This window comes from Microtus pennsylvanicus, chromosome 9, assembly GCF_037038515.1.
Source record: "Microtus pennsylvanicus isolate mMicPen1 chromosome 9, mMicPen1.hap1, whole genome shotgun sequence".
Taxonomy (NCBI): Eukaryota; Metazoa; Chordata; class Mammalia; order Rodentia; family Cricetidae; genus Microtus; species Microtus pennsylvanicus.
In genome coordinates, this window is record NC_134587.1 from 47,919,947 (window position 1) to 47,939,580 (window position 19,634).

The 19,634-nt window shown below is 46.6% G+C and overlaps 1 protein-coding gene across 14 annotated transcripts in view; it reads right to left on the bottom strand.

The window, feature by feature from the left end:
• Ralgps1 (Ral GEF with PH domain and SH3 binding motif 1) overlaps window positions 1-15,853 on the bottom strand; it is a 231,799-nt gene extending 215,946 nt beyond the window's left edge. For 8 of the 14 annotated variants that reach the window (XR_012911829.1, XR_012911828.1, XM_075985922.1 and 5 more), the window contains exon 1: window positions 15,606-15,841. The gene's annotated coding sequence lies outside the window, so the exon portion shown is untranslated. Of the gene's footprint in view, window positions 1-15,138; window positions 15,193-15,605 lie in introns of those variants that run through there. The other 6 variants (XM_075985928.1, XM_075985927.1, XM_075985926.1 and 3 more) reach the window with 5 other exon arrangements.
• Window positions 15,854-19,634: the final 3,781 nt, after the last annotated feature.

Here is a 19,634-nt window from a genome sequence, read left to right on the forward strand (position 1 = left end):
TCAGAAGAGACCGAGATGGTCACTTTATACTCATAACAGGAACAATTCATCAGGATGACATCTCAATTCTGAATATCTACGCCCCCAATATAAAAGCACCTACTTATGTAAAAGAAATATTACTAGAACTCAAAGCAGACATCAAACCACACACACTAGTAGTAGGAGACTTCAACACACCTCTCTCTCCAAGGGACAGGTCAATCAGACAGAAACCTAATAGAGAATTAAGAGAATTATTGGAGGTAATGAAGCAAATGGACTTAACAGACATATATAGAACATTCCACCCAAATAGGAAAGAATATACCTTCTTCTCTGCAGCTCATGGAACCTTCTCAAAAATTGACCACATACTTGGAAACAAAGGAAACCTCCACAGATACAAAAAAAATCAGTGTCCACCTGTGTCCTATCTGATCACCACGGATTAAAGTTAGAAGGCAACAACAATGCTACCCACAGAAAGCCGACAAACTCATGGAAACTGAACTGTCAACTACTGAACCACACCTGGGTCAAGGAAGAAATTAAGAAAGAAATTAAAGTCTTCCTTGAATTTAATGAAAATAAAGAGACAACATACTCAAACCTATGGGACACAATGAAAGCAGTGATAAGAGGAAAGTTCATAGCACTAAGTGCCCACTTAAAGAAAACGGAAAATGCATACATTGGGGACTTAACAACACACCTGAAAGCTCTAGAAAAAAAAGAAGCAGACGCGCCCAGGAGAAGTAGAAGATTGGAAATAATAAAACTGAGGGCTGAAATCAACAAAATAGAAACACAGAAAACAGTCCAAAGAATCAATGAAACAAAAAGCTGGTTCTTGGAGAAAGTCAACAAGATCGACAAACCCCTATCCAAACTAATTAAACGACAGAGAGAGAACACACAAATAAAGAAGATCAGAAATGAAAAGGGGGACATAACCACAGACACAGAGGAAATTCAGAGAATCATTAGATCTTACTACAAAAGCCTGTATGCCACAAAACTGGAAAATGTAAAAGAAATGGACACTTTTTTAGATAAATACCATATACCAAAGTTAAACCAGGACCAGGTGAACAATCTAAACAGACCTGTTAGTCGCGAAGAATTAGAAGAGGTTATCAAAAACCTCCCTACCAAAAAAAGCCCAGGACCAGATGGTTTCAATGCAGAATTCTACCAGAACTTCCAAGAAGACCTAATACCTATACTCCTTAATGTATTCCACAGTATAGAAACAGAAGGGACATTACCAAACTCCTTCTATGAAGCTACAGTTACTTTGATACCAAAACCACATAAAGACTCAACCAGGAAGGAGAATTACAGGCCAATCTCACTCATGAACATCGACGCAAAAATCCTCAACAAAATACTGGCAAACCGAATCCAAGAACACATTAGAAAAATTATCCATTATGATCAAGTAGGCTTCATCCCAGAGATGCAGGGCTGGTTCAACATACGAAAATCTATCAATGTAATCCACCATATAAATAAACTGAAAGAAAAAAATCATATGATCATTTCATTAGATGCTGAAAAAGCATTCGACAAAGTTCAACACCCCTTCATGATAAAGGTCTTGGAGAGAATAGGGATACAAGGATCCTACCTAAATATAATAAAAGCTATTTACAGCAAGCCAACAGCTAACATTAAATTGAACGGAGAAAACCTCAAAGCCATCCCACTAAAATCAGGAACACGACAAGGATGTCCACTCTCTCCATACCTCTTCAATATAGTGCTTGAAGTTCTAGCAATAGCAATAACACAACATAAGGAGATCAAGGGGATTTGTATTGGAAAGGAAGAAGTTAAGCTTTCGTTATTTGCAGATGATATGATAGTATACATAAGTGACCCCAAAAATTCTACCAAAGAACTCCTACAGCTGATAAACACCTTTAGTAATGTGGCAGGATACAAGATCAACTCCAAAAAATCAGTAGCCTTCCTTTACACTAAGGATAAGGAAACAGAGAGGGAAATCAGAGAAGCATCACCTTTCACGATTGCCACAAATAGCATAAAATATCTAGGGGTAACCCTGACCAAGGAAGTGAAAGACCTATTCGACAAGAACTATAAGTCTTTGAAGAAAGAAATTGAAGAAGACACCAGAAAATGGAAGGACCTCCCTTGCTCTTGGATTGGGAGGATCAACATACTAAAAATGGCAATTCTACCAAAAGCAATCTATAGATTCAATGCAATCCCCATCAAAATCCCATCAAAATTCTTCACAGATCTGGAGAAGACAATAATCAACTTTATATGGAGGAACAAAAAACCCAGGATAGCCAGAACAATCTTATACAATAAAGGATTGTCTGGAGGCATTACCATCCCTGACTTCAAACTCTATTATAGAGCTACAGTATTGAAAACAGCCTGGTATTGGCATAAAAACAGAGAAGTCGACCAATGGAATCGAATAGAAGACCCTGACTTTAACCCACAAACCTATGAGCACCTGATTTTCGATAAAGGAGCTAAAAGTATACAATGGAAAAAAGACAGCATCTTCAACAGATTGTGCTGGCAAAACTGGATGTCAATCTGTAAAAGAATGAAAATAGATCCATATCTATCACCATGCACAAAACTCAAGTCCAAATGGATTAAAGACCTCAATATCAGTCCGAACACACTGAACCTAATAGAAGAGGAAGTGGGAAGTACTCTACAACACATGGGCACAGGAGACCACTTCCTACGTATAACCCCAGCAGCACAGACACTAAGGGCATCATTGAATAAATGGGACCTCCTGAGGCTGAGAAGCTTCTGTAAAGCAAAGGACACTGTCACTAAGACAAAAAGGCAACCCACTTACTGGGAGAAGATTTTCACCAACCCCGCAACTGACAAAGGTCTGATCTCCAAAATATATAAAGAAATCAAGAAACTAGACCGTAAAAGGCTAATCAATCCAATTATAAAATGGGGCACTGAGCTGAACAGAGAATTCTCAACAGAAGAACTTCAAATGGCCAAAAGACACTTAAGGTCATGCTCAACTTCCCTAGCGATCAGGGAAATGCAAATCAAGACAACTTTAAGATACCATCTTACACCTGTCAGAATGGCTAAAATAAAAAACACCAATGATAGCCTTTGCTGGAGAGGTTGTGGAGAAAGGGGGACACTCACCCATTGCTGGTGGGAATGCAAACTTGTGCAACCACTCTGGAAAGCAGTGTTTCGGTTTCTCAGGAAATTCGGAATCAACCTACCCCTGGATCCAGCAATACCACTCTTGGGAATATACCCAAGACAGGCCCTATCATACAACAAAAGTATATGCTCAACTATGTTCATGGCAGCATTGTTTGTAATAGCCAGGACCTGGAAACAACCTAGATGCCCTTCAACGGAAGAATGGATGAAGAAAGTATGGAATATATACATATTAGAGTATTACTCAGCAGTAAAAAACAAGGACTTCTTGAATTTTGCATACAAATGGATGGAAATAGAAAACACTATCCTGAGTGAGGTAAGCCAGACCCAAAAAGAGGAACATGGGATGTACTCACTCATATTTGGTTTCTAGCCATAAATAAAGGACATTGGGCTTATAATGCATGTTCCTAGAGAAGCTAAGTAAGAAGGTGAACCCAAAGACAAACACATAGGCATCCTCATGAATATTAACCTTCATCAGGCGATGAAAGGAGACAGAGACAGAGGAGCACGGGACAGAAATCTCAAGGTCCAAATCAGGAGCAGAAGGAGACGGAGCACGAGCAAGGAACTCAGGACCGCGAGGGGTGCACCCACACACTGAGACAATGGGGATGTTCTATCGGGAACTCACCAAGGCCAGCTGGCCTGGGTCTGAAAAAGCATGGGACAAATCCGGACTAGCTGAACATAGAGGACAATGAGGAATACTGAGAACTCAAGAACAATCGCAGTGGGTTTTTGATCCTACTGCACGTACTGGCTTTGGGGGAGCCTAGGCAGTTTGGATGCTCACCTTAGGAGACCTGGATAGAGGTGGGCGGTCCTTGGGCTTCCCACAGGTCAGAGAACCCTTATTGCTCTTAGAGCAGATGAGGGAGGGTGACTTGATTGGGGGAGGGGGAGGGAAATGGGAGGCGGTTGCGGGGAGGAGGCAGAAATCCTTAATAAATAAATAAATTAAAAAAAAAAAAGAAAAGAAAAAAAAAACCAAAAAAAAAATCTCAGCACTTGGAAGGCAGAGGCAGGCAGATCTCTGAGTTCGAGGCTAGCCTGATCTACAAGAGCTAGTTCCAGGATAAGCTCCAAAGCTGCAAAGAAATCCTGTCTCGAAAATAAATAAATAAATAAATAAATAATCAATCAATCAAGTGAGCTAACAGGCCTGGGAAGGTTATGTAACTCACCTAGAACCGCCCACCAGCTGGAGTACTCTCACTGGGATTGAGTATTTGGACAAAGGGTTTGAGCTCAGCTCAGACTGACCCCAGGTTTGAACCACCCTCTGCCTTATCTCTCAAGGACTGCCTGGTGCACGCGTTCCTGATCCCCTGCCTCACATTCCAGCCACTGTTTCCTTCTCGGCTCAATCAACACAGCCACTTTTCCTCTTCCTCCCAGCCCCAGCACTTAGGCCAGCTGTATCCCTCGCGTGTGCCTCTCCTGTCACTACTCTGCACCTGCAGCTTCCAGTACACGGGTCAGTGCCTCAGCTCCACTCAGCTCTCAGGTTCCTGCTCACAGACCAGCTTCCCACTGGCCCATCAGCTACTTCTGTCGTCAGGGTCTCAAGCCTATTGAAACCTCCAATTTGACCAGTTCAACAGTCTCTCTAGCCCACAGCAGGCTGGGTAGACTTTGTGTACTCTGTGACACCTCAAACCACATTAGTCCATCGGAATTGCTTAAATCCCTTCTCAGGTCCTCTTCCAACAGTTCTGATGAGCAGCCTATTCTAGATCCAGATGCACACCCTTCCACTAGAATTGCAGATCCTTCCTGAACCCCAGAATGCTGGGCAGATTGGGGGATGACACTCTTCCTGCTCTGGGGCCTGAGGTTTCTTCCCACGGGGCCAGCAACAGAAGGCTTCAATAATTTCTTGAGGTTGTCTAAGAGACTGGCTGCAGCAAAAACCTTCTCTTAGTCTTCACTCAGGGAAAATAAAGGTAAATTCTTTGGAAGTCAGGACATAACTAACTGATGAACACCACAGCATGAGAGAAGGAGACTCTGATGTTGCCAACACAAAAGGGCCCAGTTCGGGGGCAGGAGAAAGACCCTGATGGAAGGAGGCAGAAGCAGGTGCCTGCACCATGGTCTTCCTTCTTAGTTGACCACGCTTCCTCCTGCCCCTCCCCCCGGCCCTTCCACTGTGCCCAGAGTCCCCATACCGGCACTCACATCCTTTACTTACCACACAGCCCTCCTGAGCAATCCCTCACCCCCTACAGCAAACCCCAGAGGTCATAACTTAAGAATGACCTATCCAGGAGGCATTTGGAAGCCCCCGTGAAGAATGTCAGCTTCCCTCTCCCTGGCGCTGCCAGCTGCTGATGTTCCCAACAACAAACATGTTCAGCAAGAAGTCTCTTCTAGTACCAAATGAGTGGATCAAACACCAATGAACAGTCCAGCCAAGGTGCACCATGGCTCCCCAGACTCAAAATTGCCAGACTCTAGTTCACTGCCTTCTTCCTCCCCACCTAATATTCCTTTCAAACTCCATTTCTCAGTGACTGAACCCACCTTCCATCTCTTGTCAACAAAGCAAAACAGCAACATCACCCTCTTTCCCTACTATATCATCAAGCGAAGACCAACTACCTCTGACATCACCCTCCTTCCCTACTACAGCATCAAGCAACCTCTGACATCACCCTCCCTCCCTACTACATCATCAAGCAAAGACCAACTACCTTTGACATCACCCTCCTTCCTTACTACATCACCATGCAAGGGTCAGCCACTTTGGCTTCATACAAACAGCCACCCATGGCCAAGACGAGGACCTGGCATCTGGACTCTGGTAACAGCATCCATCATCTCCTGGTGTCTACCTTCTTCTTGCCATCATCCTTCACAGTATACCAGTGTCAGCAGTGACAGGGCCTGGAACTATCGATCCCAGGAAAAGGTCTAAATGCATGCTCGCTATCTGCTGAGCCTCTCTTTGAAGCCCCCTTCCACCAGCACTTCCTCCCAGTTTCTCATTCAACCACACACTCAAAACACACTGGCCTGACCACCACACCAGTTCACCCCTACTTATGTGTAGCTGCCCAAATGCACTCCCTACCCAAGATGCACTGCACTCAGAAAGCTGAAGCCTTTCTCTGAGACCTGAAACATGTGGTCTCAGGAGCTTCCATTCCCAAGTGTGGCCTCTTCCAACACTGCCCTATTCTCATTAACTGTCTCCTGCCCATTAAGACCAAGGTAGTGACACAGTGTAGAGCCCTGCTGCATGCTCCACAGATGTGCACAACATGACTAAAAACCACTAGTGAAGCAAGGCATCCCACCATTCCCTCGAGAAGTGAGGAAGCAGCCAGACAACAGCCCAGAAGGAGAAGATTAGCTGACAGATGGACAGTCCTGAGCAGCGTGGCAGAGATTTCTAGCTCAGTTCAAGCAATGCCATTTCCTAGGACCGGCATTCATCTCTCCCTTGTTCTTAACACTGGCCAAACTGGCATTCTCCGGCCTCCAACTTTTGGGGTATTTTTTTCTTTTTGGGTTTTCAAGACAGGGTTTCTCTGTGTAATATGTCCTGTAATTTGCTCTGTAGACTAGGCTATACTTGAACTCACAGAGATCTGCCTGCTTCTGCCTCCTGAGTGCTGCAATTAAAAGGGTGTGCCACCATAGCCTGGCTATGCCTCCAATTCTTAAGTGTTGGATGACAGACAAAATGTCACCACACTGGGCTGCTGATTTATTACTGCTCTGTGCTTAGTCACCTAATATTTGTACAAGACAGAGGGGACAGGGCTGGTTCCTACTGCTCCACAGCCAGCACAGTGTCAACTCCCTAGCCCCAACATGGGCTGCACAAGTAGACAGATGGGCAGGACAGGAAGAACGAGGAGCAAGGCTTCCCTCTACCTTTGGCTGCAGGTGTGGTCTGACACTTCCAGCTCCTTCAAGCTCCCTCAATCCTGGGCTTCCCTGCTTAGGAAGGATGTACATACACCAGGGAACTCCTCAGAGCAAATTCTGGCTCCACACTGGTGATTTTTTCCAAAATTCAGGCTGTTCCTCCCTATTCCAGGAGCACCACTGGGTATGCTAATAAAACTGGGTTCCAAGACCTTTCCAAGCCTAAGAAACTCCCCCACAACCGCCAGCCCAGACGCATGATGGAAGTCGAAGAACAGAGACATTTTCTTCTTTGTCAGCCACCATCACCAGAGAGACAGCAGAGCCTCACACTCAGGGCTTAGTCCTGCTCCCTTGCACTCACAATGACGACTCAACCAAACACCCTGCTTCAGAGGTTGTCATCTGAGATGAACCCTTAATTGCTGACATGGTTTATTAGCTGTCATGTACAACAGTTAGCAACTGCTGCAAGATTGTTGCAGCCAATGGGTGTGCTCACATGGCTGAGAAACCAGGGCCACCGAGCAGTAAAGTCTCTGCCCTCATCTGGGAAGGGCAGAAGCATGAACCTCCAGACTGACACTCCACCCAATAAGCACAAAGGTGTGGGGTGCTAAGTGCAAAGGTGCCCAAGATAAGTTACATAAAAAAAAAAAAACTAGCAAGTCAGCAAGGAGGCCACACACCAATCAGCAAATAACTTCTAATTGAAACCCTTTCTAACACAGAACCTGAATCCTAACTCTGGTCATCAGGCACCAAGCACACACCGTGATCACGATCTCGCTATTTACTACAAAGTCCTAACACTTCAATTTGAACTTAACTCCCTAAATCCAATGAGAGGAAATTTAAAATACATAAAAATCAAGCAAAACTATAATAGGTGTTTTTATCCAATGCAGCTTCATTTCCTCACCTCACCCGTGACTCCACCAGGTGAGTATCAGATCATACTTTAGGGTCTCTGGGGTGTGAAAAGAGGCACCTACAGAGGCAAAAGAACCAACTCTCTCATAGCCACACGTTGGGTAATCAACCCCTCTTGAGCTCCCACTGTCTTAGGTGCACCACATCTACCTTGCCTACCCTGCCCAATCAACATGAAGTGGAGGTAACTGTCACTGAGATATTCTGAACGCTGTAAAGTGCTCCAATATTACAGGATGGAGGGGACCTCTGAGCCAAGACCTTCTTGTTTTATGGACTTAAATCAGTCCATTTTCTTCATCGGTTCATTCTTCATACATTTAACTAATCATCAGATACCCACTGGTGAGCAAAACAGCCAATCCCTGGCACTGTAGATCCTGCACCAGGGACCCAGCCACTTATTTAAAGAGTTTATCTGCAGGCCTGGCTAATGACTTGGTCTTCTTTCTTTAAGGAATTAGACACGCAGAAGGGTTTAGGCAGTGGGAATGGCATTCTCAGATCCTTCTGACTACCCCAGCCTAGGATTCTACCTACCGGAGGGGAGATTCACAAATTGCCAATGGTCACATGGTGTCATTCCATGACACCACAACGTTGTGGAAGACCAGGAGGGGGCAATCTACAAATGTTACTGGACTTGAAGAGTCACAGATATGGTGCCAGGAAAGAAAGGCTTAAACCAGAAATGATCACACCTGTAATCCTAGCACTTGGGAAGTGGGGATGGGAGTATCAGAGATTCAAAGGCACCCTTGGCCACGTAACGAATTCAAAGCCACTCTGGGACAAATAAATACCAGAAGAGAGAGAGGGAGGGAGGGAAGGAGGGAGGGAGGGAGATGGAAGGATGCAAGGAAGGAAGGAAAGAAGGAAGGAGGAAGGAGAGTAAGGGAGAGAGGGAGGAGGAGGGAGGGAGAAGCTATAGAGAAGACAGAATGAAAGAAATGTCTTAAAACAGTGAAAGTCACTAATTCCATATAACAAATTTTATTAGCACAAAGAAGCAAAACAAGTTCTTCTGAATTTATTGTTTTCCATAAATATTTAATTCAAAACTGTACTAACAGATCTCCCTTGCCCTACTTATCAGATTCCACAAGAGTGGGTGAGAATGACTGGACTCAATAATTGAGGACTTAAAGATGCTCTTTATCGCTCCTTCTTTCCCAAATGAAGTCATTTCAAGAAACTTGTGACTGTCAAGGCCAACCATTTAAATTTCCTTCCAACTGTTAAATAAACGTCTTAACATTAAAGTCAAACCTTATAATAAAAATATCTAAATATGGGGCTGGAGAGATGGCTCAGTGGTTAAAAGTGGCTGCTCTTCCAGAGGACCTGGGTTCAGTTCCCAGCACTCACATGGTAGCTAACAACTGCCTCTAACTGCATTTCCAGAGGATTTGCTGACCTATTCTATCTTCCATGGGCACAGTTTGCATATGGAAGACACACACAACACAAACATAAACACACACACAGGGGAGAAGGTATGCTACATATAAAGGACACAATATAGATGATACAACAATGAAGCAGGAGGGCCAGGCCAGGGATTTCCTGGACAGCTTCAGCCCAAAGGTAACTGCGTCTCTCTCTAGTATTCTCCACTTTCTGAGATCAAGACCTGCATCTGCCACGCCAATGCAGAATAAAATCTGCCCACCTTTCTGGCTGTTCCAGCCCCACTGCCAGTCATCTGAGAGTCAACACAATCCTTGAACAATGAGTCACATAGCTTTCACATATGATTCCCCCAAAAGGCATCCCAGAAAGCAGTAGCCATGATGAAAAGAGCGCCTCGTCCTAGCACACATGTAGAGTTGCTCTTGAGCGAGCTCTTTGCCAAGTGCTCTTTGGTGCCATTTCTTGGAAACCCCATGAGGGCCATACAGAGGGAGGCACTACCACAGCTCTGCACAAGTGAGAAGACAGAGGTAGAGGCACTTCCTGGAGGCCAGGCACTCACAGCGGTGCAGACTCTGTGCCTCAAGCACGAGTGTGTCAGCCTCTCTGACACTCGGCGATAAACTTCCCCCAAAGAGTAAATGAATGCAGTTCTGCAGAAGCACAGCAGAAGGATGCAGGCCCTGGGTCCTAGGGAGTGCAGATGAAACACTCATCCCCACCCAGCCATTTTCTTTCAAACCACCACACCTACAAACTGTATCTCTACACTCACTCTTAACTGCCCAGTAAGCATCTACTGGCAAAAACTAGAGTCTGCTTTGGGCTGTGAGCCACAGCAGCCCACCTGCTCCAGGCATCTACATGGCCTGCAGCTATGCAGCGCATGTTCTGCTAGCATGATGTTCTCTCCTCTGCACAACCCCCGAGATAAATCTGACCACCGCCACCCATCTTACAGACAAGGAAACCAAGATGCGGGACCAGTAAGTAAGTTGCCACTATCATACAGTCAGTAAGTGCCAGGGCTAGACTTCAAATCAAGGACTAAATGGAAAATCAACTCTTAATTGCCAGCAACCAAATCCCTTTTCCTTTCTCTTTCAGTTCTCTGTCTCACATCCAGATACATGGACTGCCCTTTAACCTATTGTTCACTGGGACCAAAGCCATTTCATTCCTAGAGAAAAAAAAAAGGGGGGGGCATCTTTTGTTAGTCTTCTAAATAATGCCTGCTAACCAGGGCTGAGTAAATACCATGGAGTGGGGTGGGGGGGAGAAAAACCAGTGCTTACAGTAATCAGAGGAATTCTATGTACCAGCTGGAACATTCTCTACTGTTGGAACCACTTTTAAATGAGAAAGTGAATACACAAGGTGGGGAGGGGGAAATCTGTATAAACTGCTACAATAGAAAAAAACAGAATAAACAACAACAACAACAAAAAAGCAGCTGCCTCCAGGGAGAGGACTAGAAACTCAGACAGTCACCTCCCAGCTGAGCTCCCTACTTGCTTAAAATAATCCCTGTAATTTTTGTTTAAACTTCTTAAGAGATAAAAATTTTGCCACACTATTTAAAAGCAATGACTGTGACCAAGAGAGACTATGTGAACAAAGACTGCATGAGCTCAGTGTGCAGTGAGGCAGGGCTGTAGGAAGGCTTTGCTTTCCTTCGTTTTTTACTAGTTCTTTGAGAATTTCTATCATGTGTTTTGATCATTTCACCCCAACTCCTACCAGATCCACCCCTTCCTTACCCATTCAATTCTGTTTCCTCTTTGTTTTTGTTTTAAACCCATCCATGTCCAACTGTGCTGCACATATATTCTTAGACGTGTGGAAAATGCCTTAGCGTATGGCAAACGACTACACTTAAGGAAAACTGATTCTCACCTCTTCCAGCAGCTATCAATTGCCAACTGCTCTGTAGCCAGGAGTGGAACTTCATGCCCACCTCCCCTTTCCACGCTGGAATTTGGTCTAGCTTAGACTTGCATGGGTCTTGTGCATGCTGGCATGAATGCTGGGTTCCTGTGTGCAGCTGCCCTGCTGTGTCTGGAGGACACTGCTCTCTCATCGTCACCCACCACCTGCACCCCCTTCCTCTTTAATGATCCTTGAGCCTTAGGAGAAGGGATGTGATACAGGGGTCCCCCTAGGGTTGAGTACTCCACTGTCTCTGATTTTCTGCATCTTAACCAGTTGTGAGTTTGTGTTAACTACCATCTATTCTAAGAAGCAGCTTCCCTGATGAGGGTTGAGCTATGTTCTACTCTACAGTTATAACAATAAGTATTAGGAGTTGGTTTAATACTGTCTATTTAGCAAAATCACTTAGTAGGTTCTTACCTGGGGCATATGACCTGTCTAGCCACAAGTTCTTGGCCCCATAATAGTTTCAGGTATTGGTTTCATCTTGCGGAGCAAGCCTTAAGTCCAGTTAGAAAATGACTGGAATCTACCACGACATTCATGCCACTAGTGCGCCTGTGGTCATGTCTTGCCAGGCAAATCACTGAGTTCACAGGGTTCTTAGTTGAGTAGGACTGAAGATTACTTTTCTCCTCTGACGGCATGCATAGCTGGAAGGGTATACCAACACTATGGAAGCTGGCCAGTAGGAATGAAGCTTCCAGATGACTATCAGTTTGGTTTCTCCATGTCCTATGATCCAAGTATGTGGTATCTTCAGCAACAGGGTCTTAACATCAAGTTTTGAAGAGTAACCAATAGCACTGGCAATAGCCTATAGTGTTTGAGGGTCTAAGGAATCTCACTGGCCAACAACTCTAAAAGAGGTTAACTAATTCCTGGAACTGAACTTTTATTTGTTAGTCTGAGGTATCAAGTGGGTCACTGGTATGCAGTTACAGGGTAACCCTATCTTAACTTTTTATATAAGTGTATTATGTATATATGTGTGTGTAATATATGTATAGATACATGTGTATACACACACATATGGAAGCTTCTATAGTAGGTTTCCATAAGACTTTATTTATCCCTCCCTGTATTCCCTTTCCCTGCCCTCCCAATCCTCATCCCAATTTAACTCTTCCTGTTTCATAGCTTTTGTAGATTATTTTCTTTGAGACCAGGTCTATGTAATCCTGAGGGGCCTGGAACTCACTGTGTAGACCAGACTGGCCTTGAAAGCACAGAGATCTATCTGCCTCTGCCTCATGAATGCTGGGATTAAAGATGTGCACCACTACACCTGACCATGACACTCTTGAGCAACAGACAAAATCCATGTTAATGACACAGCAACAGACTTGCAAGCGGTGCTGACAGTCAGCCAGAGCAGCTTCCTAGAGAACATCCTTCATCTGATCCTTCAAGATTTGGTAACTCCCTACCAGCTGCCAAACAGAGGCTATACTGCTCTGTTTTATTTTCCGAAACAGGCAGTTGTGAGCTGTCTGATGTGGGCACTGGGAACTGAACGCAGGTCCTCTGGAAGATTACCAAGTGTCCAAAATACTGAGGCACCTCTTCAGCTCCTATACAGATATTTTTAAAAGAACTAAACCACGGTCACTGGCTTCTGCTTTCCTGCTCTTCTGAAAGGTGTGAAGATTTTTAGCTTGCCATCAGAAGCCAGAGCTAACACTCCCAAGGATCGCACAGTCCAGCATTCTCCCACTCAGCTAAGAAAACGCAGGTCTGGGAAGGGAAGGAGACTTGTTGAAGGTTATGTAAGAAGCAGAGGCCTCAGAATCCCTGGTCCTCAACTCCTTGCATGTCACGTGCTGTTCTTAGTAATAGCTGTTGGAAGCTGGCAGGAGGGGACAGGGCAGGAAGAGAAAGGTACCAAGACTGGTGCCAAGTCACTGAAGCACCTTCGGATAGCTTACTGATCCTTCACAACACTTTTACAAGGTATTCAGGCTTCTTCTTAGTATTTACAAATAAGGAACCCAAAGCTCTGAGAAGATAAAAGCTGGTACTAGGTCACACAGCAGGAAGAATAGTGGGAGCTCCAAGACAGTCTGCCTGTCCACCAAGCCAGAGTGGAAAGGAGGAGGCTGGAGACAGATCACACTGGTTTTAGAGGTAACGGTTTTCTATTATGCAGTTTTTTCTCAGTTCTGAATGCTAGCACCCCCAATAGCAAATTGAAAAGCCAATCATGGGGCCTGTGAAATGGCTCAGAAATTAAAGGTGCCTACCACCAAGCCTGAACATCCGAGTTTGATCCCTGGGACCCACATGGTAGAAGCAGAGGACAGACTCCCACAAGTTATCCTCTGACCTCCACATGCACAAACACAAAATAAATATAATAAAAACACTTGTAAGAAGAAAGAAAAATGAATCATCTCATTATCTGGCATGTGCTCTTATTGTTAGCCACCAGGCTTGGGGCTTCATTCTGACACATAAGACATGAGAAGGGCAGCCCCTAAGAGACATTTGTATAGTTTCTGCCAAGACAGGGTGGAACAACTCACTCATGCTCCTTCTAGTCCTAACACAAGTGCTCGCCCAACAAGAGCCTATCCCTGAGACATCTCCATATTACCACTGGATCACCATACCAGGTGTAGTAAGGGAGGCCAGCACTGTGGTGTTTGGTCCCCAAAAGTCCCGAGCTTCTAAAATGAAGACAAATTTAAGCCAGCAAGAAGTGTCTGTCCACATGGCACAGACAGAAAGGACCGCAGGTCAGATTGGCCAACTGCTAGTGAGGTAACACGGGGTACCCAAAGGTCACATGCAGATAAAGGATACTTCTGAAGCAAGGAGCCATATCGTCTCTCTCCCTTCTCTCTGTCTCGGTAAACACCTAATGAAGGTCCATGGTGCTCTTCATCCTGAAGTCTTCCTTCTGGAGCATGGCAGAATCAAGCTGAATGGGAGTGGGAGCATTCCATAAGGCTCCACTATAAGCCTAATCCATCAGCAGAGAGCCCTCCCTGAGCCTGGGGTCTAAAGGTCAGCCAACAACTAAATACACTTCACTTTTCATTGACAGTGGTTCCCCAGGCCGCAGTAGCCAGCTCCAAGGCCTCTCAGGGAGCACCATGATCTGAAACTCCACTAGTTTGGAGGAGGGGTGCCTCACCACAAACCTCATTCCAAACACTCAAGAAAGAGGCCTCATGTCACCTTTTGTCAAGCAATTCCCTTCTGGCCCTTGGAAGGTCACAATTAGGCATCGGGATGCTCATGTTGCAAACAACTAAACACTCAAAAAGGCAAAAATAACTCCCAGGCGTCACAGAGCCAGAAAGATGAGTTTTGGCTCAAGTTCCGCCTCTTAACCCTCACCACGCTATCCTTTCGATCTTTTTGAGACCAGCCTTCTGAAAACCTGCAAGAGCATCTGCTGCCGGCAGTCAACAATCCAGACCCCTTCCAAGCATCGCACCAATGACTACCTAGAAGAGCATACATTTTCCAACAGATCAACCAATCAACGCCAACCACCCCGCAATCCAGCCATGCCCCTTCAACAGCAACAGGGGAGTTTAAAAAAAAAAAATAGCACGCCGCACTTAGGGCTTGGCGTGGCACAGGGAAGCAGCCGGCCTATTATCCAGGGGAGCTGCGATCCTAGAGCCACTCCGCAAAGACACAGGCAGACCTGGCCCGCTCCTCCGAGAGGCAGCCGTGGATGCCTCCAAGCCCTCAGAGAAACCAAAGCCTGGACGGCGGAGAGGGCAGCTTCCCTTCTCCGGGGTGGGACCCACTCACCCTCCCGCAGCTCCTCACCTGCGGCCCCGCTTCCGGACCAGCCAACAATCCTCAGCCCCGCCCCCCGCCCCTACAGGGTTTCCCCAGCCCCGCCCACTGCACCTGTGCTTTTTCCCCCGGCTCTCCTCGCAGCCCCCTCCCACTGCCGCCCCCCGCCCCCCCCCCCGAATCTGAGCCCTTTCTCCGCCTCTAGCCCGCACACAGGTTCTAGTTCCCGCCCCTGGGACCTGGAGCCCGCCCAAGACCCCCGCGCCTAGCCCAGGCCTCCGACCCCGCCTCCCGCACCTGCGCCCTTTCCCGTCACCACCCCCCACACGCTGTCATTCGCGCCCCTGGGACCCGAGCCGGCCATAGCTCCGCCCCTCGAGCCCAGGCCACGCCCCGGCCCCTCAGGCCTGGGGTCCCGCCCCCCGCACCTGCAGCTACTCGAGCCCCGGGCCCCGCCCCACCCCGCCCCACCCCGCCCCGCCAGCGGCTCCTCTCACCGCCTCTCTCGCCGCTGCAGTCTCGGCTGGTCACCTTGACGCGAGCCACAGTGGCTGCCGCCGCTTCCTCATGGCCCTGCGAAAGGCCCAGCGGCAGCGGCGCCTTCGTTCCGAGGCTGGGGCCGGGCCAAGCCGGGTTGAGGACAGGCCGGGCGCAAGCTTGAAACGCGGGGCCGACGCGGGAGCCCAGCCGGTGCCCAGCCGCAGTAGGAACCGTCCGCTCCCCGGACCTGAACGGCAGGCGGATCAGCCAATCAGAGTGAAGCACCATACCGAGCTCCTCCAACCAGCTTGTCGCAGAGGCGGAGACACGCAAATGAACCGACTGGTAAAGCCAGTGCGCAGCCGCTGCAGCAGCGGTCCCCCACCGGCCTCGGCCTGGGCTTCAGCCTCCAGACGCTCAGGTTTGCAGGGATGTTCTGCCACCCGCGGACTCAACCGCCCGCCACGCCCACCCCCTGCATTGAAATAGCCGTGCGCTTATTCTGCACGCATCCTTCCAGGCCTCACCCAGTGTCCCACTTAAATTTCTACCTAGAGTTTCTCGTTTTCAACAACAAAAAAATGGCTTTGTGAGCAAGACATCACCACCTTAGCACCCATTCTTTACGACTCAGAGATAATCACAGTCCAGTAACACACTTTGAGGTTCTTGGGGCTGACCCATGTATTTCAGTTAGTAAAAGTCAGGCCTGAGGAGGGTCTTGCCCAAGACCATACCAGATTCAAAGAGGGGTGGGCCTAAAAGCTGTCTCCCTGCACCCAGGCCTTTTACGCTGGGCCAGGTATGTGCAGTGAACAGAGGTTGAGTCATCGGCTAAAAGACACAGGTGGCGAGTTACAAAGACCGTGCGAGACAGGGGCGGCTGTGAAGGCCTGAAGGTCGGGAACCACAGCAAAATTCTGTCATGCCTACCAGAGAAAGGAGGTAGGATGCTTCTTGGACATGTAGACAAGATCATCGCTTTGATATCTTTGTAATTCGTGGTGCTGTAGCATTAGCCTATGGAAAGATTTCTATTGCACTATCCAAAAGAAGAGGGAGGAGGAAAACAATAGAGTCAGCAAAATTAAACCTTCAAGTGTACGGTGGTGGAATACAGCATCTCTGAGGCAAACGTCTACTATTTTGCATTAAGAACACAGAAATGATCAAAGAATAATCTCAACTGTTTCCCTTAAATAAACCAAAATGATGCATGATGTGATGGTTCTGGAAGATGCTGAATCCGGAGATGTGCAGGGGGAGAACAGAGTGCAAAAACGTGAGGGAGATTAGGGAAGAGTGTTCGGTGGCCAAGCAAGAAGACCTAAGTTCAAGTGCTCAGAACACACATAAGAAGACGGGCATGGTTGTGCAGCTACCTGTAGCCCTACTGCTTAGGGTTGGGCGATGAAAGCAGGAGACTTGCTGTGGTCTGCTGACTGCCAGCTTCAGTCTGAGACCCTGTCTCAAGGGAATAAGAGGGAGAGTGTAGAGCCAGACACTTGACATCCTCTCTGGCGTCTGCAAGTTCATGAGTGTGCATCACCTGCACACATACAAACCACACACAAAATAAAAACAACTGTAACTGTTTTTATAAATATTTATAAATTATTATAAAGCTTAGAGGGACCTGCTGCTTGAGTCCAAGCCCTGATTGTGTCAGCAGCTAGATGTGTGCACACATGCCAGCTATTTTTGCATGCTCAGATTCTTTATGGCGGATGAATGTTAGGGAGGCTGGAGAGCTGGCTCAGCAGTTAAGAGTGTGTACTGCTCTGGTAGAGGATCCAACTTCAGTTCTAGGCACTCATATCAGGTGTCTCACAACTACCTGTAACTCCAACTCCAGGTCAAGCTGTCACCTCTGGCCTCTACTTCCACAGGAACCTGCAATTGTATGTAAATATTCACACAGACACACACACACACACAATTTTAAAGTGCATTTTAAAAATATTTTTTAAAGAATATTTTGCAGGGCAGTGATGGCACACACCCTTAATCCCAGCAGTCGGGAGGCAGAGGCAGACGGATCTCTGTGAGTTCAAGGCCAGCCTGGTCTATAGAGTGAGTTCCAGGACAGCTAGGGCTACACAGAGAAACCCTGTCTCAAACAACAACAGCAAAAAATATCTTGTCAGGTACAAGTGGTGCACGCCTTTAATCCCAGAGCTCAGGAGGCAGAGGCAGGTAGATCTCTTGAGTTCAAGACCAGCCTGGTCTACAGAGTAAATCCCAGGACAGCCAAGGCTGTTACACAGAAAAACCCTGTCTTGAAAAACCAGAGGGGTGGGAGAATGAATATCTTTAAACTAGCAGCCTCTTCAGACAGGGAAATGGAATATGTAGAAGAGGGCTGGCACCCAAAAGGAGCTCAATAAGCCTTAGCTACTGTTATATGCATTATATGCACCTGTGTGACTTCGGGCATGCGCAGGCACTAAGCACAGTTTTTACAGTATGTGCTTAATGGCATCTGGAGTTAATCTCAATGTCAAGTTGACAGATTTAGAATGGATCACAGAGAGAACTATGGGCATGTCTGTGAAAGACTTTCTAGAGTGAGTTAACTGATGGGAAGACCCGTCCTAAATGTGGGCAACGCCACTCACTAGACTGGGCTCAGACCGAATGAAGCAGAGAAAGGACACTGAGAGAGCATTCACTGCTCTCTGCCTGACTGTGGATGTAAAATGACTAGCTGCCCCTTGTCCATGCCACCACACCTTCCCTGCCATGATGGAAGGAACCCTTAAACGGTGGACCAAAACAAACCTTTATTTAGAAAATAAACTGTTTTATCCGGTGTTTTGTTGCAGCAAAACAAGTAGCTAAGATAACATCTTCCATTCTGCTAAGGGACTGGAGGTGTCTCTGGGCTGTGGGGAGCTACAGCAGCCCCTCCACAAAAGCATCCACCTCAGTGCCAACGCCTGCTTTCTTTGATAGCAACTCGAGTTAAATTTCACACCAATGGCCGATGATATTACACTTAGCCAAGGAGGTGGAGGGAATATATGTCAAGATTATTGGAAATAGCCAGTCTGTGCTGGCAGATGCCAGAGGGCTACTCCCAGAACTAGATTTTAAGGGTGCTTCATCAAAACCGCATGTAGGACTGGGTGAGTGGATTTGAGGATATTTCTCAAGGCATGGGATTTAGCACTCTAATAAGGGAGGGTCCTAGCAACTCTGGTGGTTCTCAGAGAGATGGGGGAACAATCCTCAGTGAAGATGCAAATTGTACCGTCTTTCCTATGTCCTTAGATGGTAGACATAGGCATGCTGCAATGAACATACAAGCATTCCTTCCTATAGATTCCAGTTCTGTGTCTGTGAACTGGCCTGCTCAGAAACAATTATCTCTTAACCCCAAAATGGACACTTGTAGACATGTGCAGAGTAACGAAAACTAAGTCAACCAAAGTGTAAGTTCCCCGCTGAGTTCAAAATGATGTGTGCAAGGCTAAAAAGATGGCTTGGTGGTGAAGAGCATTAGCTACTCACAAAACGAACCTCGCTTTGGTTCCCAGCTGCCACAAAGTGACTCACGACCATCTGTATCTCCAGTTCCAAGGGATCTGACCCTCTCTTCTGACCTCCTGAGCACCAAGCACACACATGGTGCACATACATACAGGCGGACAAAGCATATACATTAAAAACCTTTTTAATGATGGTCTGCCTTCTTGTCTCAGTTCTCAGCACTAAGTGCCTTTCTTCATTTATTGCTATCTTTTGCATCTTTGTGCTTTTCTGGCGACTTAATTGTGTCAAGTGGTCCCTTAGGCATAATGCTGAAATGCCATTTAGAGTTTCTAAGCATTGCAGGCTGTTAGGTACCTTACTGAGAAAGTAACTGTGTTATAGAAAGCATACATATGTCGACAGAGGTTTCTGTCCCACCAGGTCCCACAGTCATTCAGTCCTAAAGAAACACACAGAGGCCTATATTAATTATAAACTGGTTGGCCAGGTAGCTCAGGCTTCTTATTAACTCTTATATTAGCCCATAATTCTTGTCTGTGTTAGCCACGTGG